General features: G+C 44.7%; 1 protein-coding gene across 8 annotated transcripts in view; it reads left to right on the forward strand.

Annotated features, from left to right (window-relative positions):
• The window catches only part of LOC116070692, a 64,808-nt gene that overhangs the window by 8,212 nt on the left and 49,452 nt on the right, over positions 1–7,144 (forward strand). For 6 of the 8 annotated variants that reach the window (XR_004110513.1, XR_004110515.1, XR_004110512.1 and 3 more), the window contains one exon: positions 88–243. The exons of 1 other annotated variant lie outside the window; for it this stretch is intronic. The gene's annotated coding sequence lies outside the window, so the exon portion shown is untranslated. Of the gene's footprint in view, positions 1–87; positions 244–1,043; positions 1,100–7,144 lie in introns of all 8 variants that reach the window. One more of the 8 variants, XR_004110516.1, reaches the window with a different exon arrangement.

The raw sequence follows: 7,144 nt of genomic DNA on the forward strand, positions 1-7,144 counted from the left end.
TGATTCGTGATTCTCCTGGTGTCCGTGGTGGGGCTGGTCCCTCCTGATGACTTGTCCTGATTCCTGAGACCTGGCTATCTCTGCTAGGTTGTACTTCTGCTGCTGATTCGTGTGTGCTACAAAACTGGATTGCTGGCGTATTCATGAACTGTTCTCGAGTGGATCAAGCTGGCACTGTGGACTGAACTGCTGATTCCCTGACAACGCAGATGAGATTTGCTTCAAAGAACAATTTCTAAACAGGTCCACTTCCCCTGTATCCTAATAACCTTTCTTTTTCACTACTTCTGGTGGGTGGTGGGCTAGAAGGGAGGTTAAAGCACTTAAGAATCATTATTAAAAGTAGGGTGATCCGGGCAGTGGTGGCACACACCTTTAATTCCAGCACTTGGAAGGCAGAGGCAGGAAGATTTCTGAGTTTGAGGCCAGCCTGGTCTACAGAGTAAGTTCTGGGACAGCCAGGGCTGCTCAGAGAAACCCTGTCTCGAAAAACAAAAACAAAAACAAAAAAAGTAGAGTTAGACTGGAGCTTATTTCCCAGCAGCCATGTTGAGCAGCTCACAACTGCCCTCACTCCAGGCCCAGGGGATACAATACCTTCTGGCCTCTGCAGGCACCTACACTCATGTGCACACACCACACACAGGCAGACATGCATAGATGTAATTTTTTTTAAAGATTTATTTATTTATTATATGTAAGTACATTTTAGCTGTCTCCAGACACTCCAGAGGAGGGTGTCAGATCTTATTACAGATGGTTGTGAACCACCATGTGGTTGCTGGGATTTGAACTCAGGACTTTCAGAAGAGCAGTCGGAGCTCTTAACCACTAAGCCATCTCTCCAGCGCCCCATAGATGTAATTTTTAAAAACAAACATAAATCGTAAGCAAAATTAGTATTGAACTTGGGCAGAATATTATCAGATATATACTATAAAAATCCTGATAGCAATTTTGCAAGTGCCAAAGATTATGATTATAGTCTGAAAGATCTTTACCATATACTCAGCCTGAATGATTCAGTTCCTTTCCCTGTCTAGCTCTGTGGACTGGAGACTCTGGAAGCTCATAACCAGCTAGCCTGGTACATACAATGGTGAGCATGAGACCCTGGTGCAAACAAGATGGAAGAAGAGAATCAATATCTGAGGTTGTCTTCCAACCTCCACACAGATACCATGTCCTCCCCAACACCATACACATGTTATAAAACACAAAGAAAACAAGACAAAAAGAAAGGAGGAGCAAATAGGTTCTTAGAAAAAAGGAACAGAGTTCTTACTAAAGTTTCCTGTGGACAGAATGAAACATTGTTTAGTACAGGATAGGTCTTCAATAAATACCAGAGGGAGGAAAGAGGACAACAGAGAAATGTCAAGCTCTGAAGAACACAAGTATCCATGGCACCAGCAAAAGTGTTCTGAAAGATCATGGAATACACTGCAGAGCAGCCCGAGGCGCCTGTTGCTGTCATTTATTAACTTACTGGCATTTGCCATGCACTGAATTACCTACATTCTTTTAATTAAAGCCTGCCAATTGGGGGAGGGGCTGTTTTACTCATTTTCGGAGGAAGGAAATGGAGACTTATAGACTCAGACCCTACTTAATAAAACCAACAGTCACGGTTGACTGAAAGCAACTGTTATTTTTAAGCACCTTACAGACACAATATTTGAGATAATTTTAGAAAGTATTATCTAACAAAACCAAACCAAAAATTGAGTAGCCAATCGATGCTATGTATGATAGTGTTCAGGGGTGTAGATATAGCAGCGAGAGGCCTTCGAAGGACTTTCAGTCTGGGCTCTGTATTCATTTCTTGAGATTACTACAGGCAGTACTGTAGAAAGGGTCACTTAAACATGCTATCTTACAGCCTAGAGGCCAAAATCAAAGCATCTGCAGGGATCCTTCTGGAAGCTGTGAGAGAGGATCTATTCCCAGCCTCTCTCTTGGCTCTTTCTCTTCTCTCAGACCCAGATATTCTTTAGTTCACAGGTAAAATGCCCCCGTGTTTTTACACCATCTTCCCTCTATGCACAACTGCATTTGTCTCTATATTTTCTCCTTTTTGAAAGGACCACACTTACCATATAATCTCTCCTGACTTGCCCATCTGAAAAGACTTTATTTTTCAATATGATCCTGTTCCTAGGCCTAAGGACCTTGACATCATTTAAAGGCACACAACTCACCCAGAACCACGTCATTTCACAGTTGGAGCAACTAATGCTCTGAAAAGTCATCTTGCCTGAGAACGCCTAGCTGGCAAGTGGCTGAAATAGGATTCCGAGTCTGGCTGACTCTAGGAGGTCATGCCTCTAAGCATGGTGTACAACCAGTTCTCAAAGAGAAGTCTTGAGGGGGGAAAATGGTTCAGAAATATCCCCTAGTACTTCAAAGCAAATGTATTCATCCAACCCACATCTACTGATGATATACAATATGCCTGTGCCAGCCTGATGTAAGCACTTGAGGTCCATTCACAAACAAAATGATGCCATTGTTCCAGACAGGAAAATAGGCGATAAACATGAAAACTGGTAGAAATCACTGAAAGCCCTAAAACCAGAGAAGGCAGGATAATGGCACCGTCTTGAGCATGCTGGCAGCAGTGGGTCTCAGTGAGCAGGTGTGAACCAGGTGATGAGGATGGAGGGGACCACAGGGCAGAGGCCATGAGCAGGAGCTGGATGGCCTGACTTGGGAGCTCCCATGAGACCTGCTGATATCCAGAGAACTGGCAGGCTTGCTCCAAGTCAATGTCAATTAACAGCTAATTCCCTTCCAAAACCCAGTCTGACTTTCCAATTGGAGGCTCTTAGCACAAGAACAGAGGCAGAAGAGCTGACATCTAGGGCCAAAAGAACTGCTTCTGCTTTGTAAGAAGCACTTGGATTGCCCCACGCCAGCCTTGCCTTGGGCACTTTGAGACACAGAGGTGATGCTACTACCCCTTGTCGATGAGAAACTCATTGCTCAAGTACTGGAGTTGATCAATCAAGTTCTATTGCCGGGCAGTGGTGGCACAAGCCTTTAATCCTCGCACTTGGGAGGCAGAGGCAGGCAGATTTCTGAGTTCAAAGCCAGCCTGGTGTACAGAGTGAGTTCCAGGACACCCAGGGCTCTGTCTCAAGAAACCCTGTCTCAAAAAACAAAACAAACAAACAAACAAAAAAATTCAAGCTTTATGAAATGGCAGATAAAAACAAACTAATAACTTAAGAAGGAAAATGTGGACTGCAGGCATAGTTCATTGGTATAGCACTTGCCTAGTGTGAGCAAGCTGGGGATTTTCATCCCCAGCACCACATACAAACAAATGAATACATTTCCCCATTTAATCTCTGGATCTGTTTGAACAAAGTATCAGCAGTAAGGCTGGAGAACCAAGGCCTTGGAAAACTGACTGAGGTCAAAGGAGTCTAGATTAACAGAGACAAAAGAGCAGAGTCATAAATCTGCATTCAAGAACACTGATGAGAATCTCACACCGCATAAGGTTTCAGGAACCTTATTCTCAGAATACACAGCCGTAAAAAGTCATCCCTTGGTTAACTTGAGAAAGTGGGAAACACAAAGAAAGAAAAACTGACCCAGGCTTCTATAGAAAAGTCCCCTGCCAAGCAGAGGTATCTGCAGGGACGCTAGAGCATGCTGGGGCACGCCCTAAGGCACTGCTGTCAGTATCGGTGACAGCACCTAGGCTGGGTGACTGGAGGTGCTTTGTAAGGTTCTGAAACATCCCATTCTAGAAAAGGAAAATGAGGAAAGTGGATGGAGGAAACACTGTGGAGTGGAGGTACCTGCTTCTCAGTGAGTTGCTCATGGTGTATACGGTAGCTGCTGGCAAGAGGCAAGAGCTAGGAACAGGCTAGAGTTAAAGAGCAAAGGGCAGCAGCAAAAAGAGGTCTGTCTTGGAGCTACTTTCAGTTGTTCCTGTCAATACTCTCCCTCCAGCCCCCAACCCCCTTCTCCTTTCTTCCCCTTCTTTTGAGACAAGGTGTTACTGTGTATTTCTAGCTGGGATACAACTTGCTATGGTGGCCTCAAACTCACAGAGCTTTGCCTGGGTCTGTTTCCCAAACAATGGGTTTTAAAGGTGTTTGCCACCACACCTAGCAAATCAAGCAATTCTCAGGAAGGAAAAGGTCAAGCCCTCAGAGCTTAGTAAATAAAGTCACCTTTCTGTGAGGGGTAGAGTAGTAATGTGTCTTTCAATGGACCAACCTGGAGTTCTCTCTGATTATGATACACCTAACTTCCTGTGTCTCATTGAGCAGTAACATGTCAGAGGGGTCTAGTAGGAGGGAACTCTCTCCTGACCACTGCAACCTGGGTGTTTTATGACTGTGTGATATATAATAACTCTACCTCAGGCTCTGGCTGCTCCCTCCTCCTATCCTGCAAACCTGTGACTGGTGGGGGAGCTAGACAAAGTGATACCAGAAAGATTAGCTCCATGAGGTCAGCAAAGCTCTGACCCCAGACCAAGGAGGCGTCCCTCTTATAGCATCATACCTGGCCACTTGAGGTGGGAGTGGGCGGTCGGGGGTAGGGGGAACCTGTTCTCCACAGCTACTCTTGCCATAGAAAACAGTTCCATGTGCTTTCTAGCCTTCAGATATACAGATGGGACCAAGCACATGCCTAAAAGTGAAAAGCAATTGACTACAATTGGCTTTCCATAGCCATGGCCTCTGAATCCAAAGATACAACCAACTACAGATGGAAAATATTCAAGAAAAGCATATTGTTGCTGAAGGGTGCTGTATAGTTTCCCTGTGGTAGCCTCCTTCTTCCTGAACTAGCTTCCTGGTCTTTGTCCCCTAAACAGTACAGACATGAGGCTATTTACATAACATTTACATTTTATTTGGTATTGTAATTAGCTAGAGGCACTTATGGTACAAGGAGGAGTATAGAGATTATGTTCAACTGGGACAGGACATCGGTCTCCTAGAGGGTCTGGAGAGGCTGAAGACTTTGATATCTAAGGGGGTCCCTACCACCACCCCTCAATGGACCCCAAAGGAGAACTGCATTTTCCTTCTGCCACATTCCAAAAGCAAAACCAAAATCTCTCTAGAGAATTTATTCTAGAATGTTTTCCCACAGTTCTTTCACTGGAGTTGTCTGTCTTCTTTTTTAAAATTTATTTATTCATTTCGTGCATGTGAGTAAACTGTTGCTGTCTTCAGACATACCAGAAGAGGGTGTCAGATCTCATATGGTTGTTGGGAATTGAACTCAGGACCTCTGGAAGAGCAGTCGGTGCTCTTAACCACTTAGTCATCTCTCCAGCCCTGTCTTAACTAATGACCCTAACAAGATGCAAACAGAAGACTTCAAATTTTTTTTTCTGGATTCTTTTATCATTCTTAGTGACCTTCACCCACTCCCGACCCCACACTCAGCCCTTTCCCCACCAGGAAGAAACTCCTTGTGGAGCAGTGAGTATATCCATTCCAGGCCAGATGGCCACAGAGCCAAGCTATGGGTTTCCCGTTCACCTCCTTTTGGGATCATGCCAATGGTCTCTTTCATACTGGACTTTGACCCTGGACATGAGACCTAACCCAGTCAAAGGAACAGCCAGGGTGATCAGGGTGTGGAGAACCATGTCCCAACCAGGCTGCACTTATACGTGTTTCCGATCCTACCCTCCAGCACCCAGCCTAGGCCTGGGGCTATCTAGCACCCTTCTGACATATTCTAAGATTATTCTAAGATTCTTAAAGAAATGGCTTTCTTTCAGCTCTGGTTGACAGCCACACACCTCTGGTAACACCTTCACTTCAGTTTCCTTCCCATCCTTCCCTCTTCACCAGTTTCAGTGTAGCAGTTGTAAATTCAGCCCCACAGCATGCGCACTGCCTGGTGCTCCTCCTCTGTGTGCAGTGAAAGGGTTTACAGGGAGCAAGGGTAGTAAGATGAAGGTTCAGAGCCAGGTCCTCCTGTATCCAATGCTTTGAAACCGAGTTCTGCTATAGTTTTTAAAACACTATATTAAATACTATTGGACCTAACTAATGAGCTTCTTGGGCATCTCTTTAAATTGTGTGCTGTCCCTTACATGACCCTGCCCAATAATGGCCCAAAGGAGCACTTGTCCACACAGAACACACATCACCACTCACAGATTCTTCAGAGTCATGCTTTGTTCTCAACTCTACTTTGCTACGAAGATGGGGCCTTGATTCGAAATATCAAGGTTGTCAGAGTGAATGTTGAGTCATTTATAAACCCTCTTGGCAAAAGGTCACAATGCATGGATCTTCATAAACCAACCACTGCCGGAGAACAGGAAAACTAAGGCTTTGCACAAACGTCACCATAGACTTACTTGCATACAGTTACCTCTATGAGGAAACCCACACAGCAATTGCCTGCTCGGCCTCAGACTGACATCATCTGGGTTACTGATCCTGCAGGTAAGGATAATTGTTTCAAAACAACTCAGTAATCTTCACCTTACCATTAAACACCTTTGTCTCACTTGGGCACCTTGGGCACACCCATAATTCACCATGGTACATGTGATCCATTGCAATGCTCTGAGGATTCCGATGGGATTTTTTTCCTCATTAGAGAGTCTCACTCCTTTGATTAGCTAGGTTGATATATCCTGTCTAGGAAGTAGATCACTCACTATGTAGTATGGGAAACAACTAAATACCAGTGTGACTTTTAGAGGCCCCAACAGTGGGTGACTACAAGGTAACAGGCAGTAGCTGGCTTAGAGTGGATTAGAAGAAGTTTCCAGTGGCCTGTACTTGGTGGCATAAGTCTGTAATCTCAGCTACTAATGAGGCTGAGGCAAAGAGGATCACAAGTTCAAGGCCTGATTGGAGTACAGGATGAGTTCAAGGCCAGCTTGAACAATTTAGTAAAACTCTGTCTCAAAATAAGAAGCAAAATGAGAAGTCTAGGGGTATGCAGATACAAGAGGTCTTACCTACTATATATAAGGCCTGTGATGGTTTTAATGAAAACGACCCTCACTTGTTCATAGGGAATGACATTTTTTGAAAGGATTAGAACTTGTAGCCTTGTTGAAGTAGGTATGGTCTTGTTGGAGGAAGTGTGTCACTGGGAGGGGGGTGGGCTTTGAGGTTTCAGAAGCCCAAACCAAGCC

Source organism: Mastomys coucha, unplaced genomic scaffold (assembly GCF_008632895.1).
Source record: "Mastomys coucha isolate ucsf_1 unplaced genomic scaffold, UCSF_Mcou_1 pScaffold22, whole genome shotgun sequence".
Classification (NCBI taxonomy): Eukaryota; Metazoa; Chordata; class Mammalia; order Rodentia; family Muridae; genus Mastomys; species Mastomys coucha.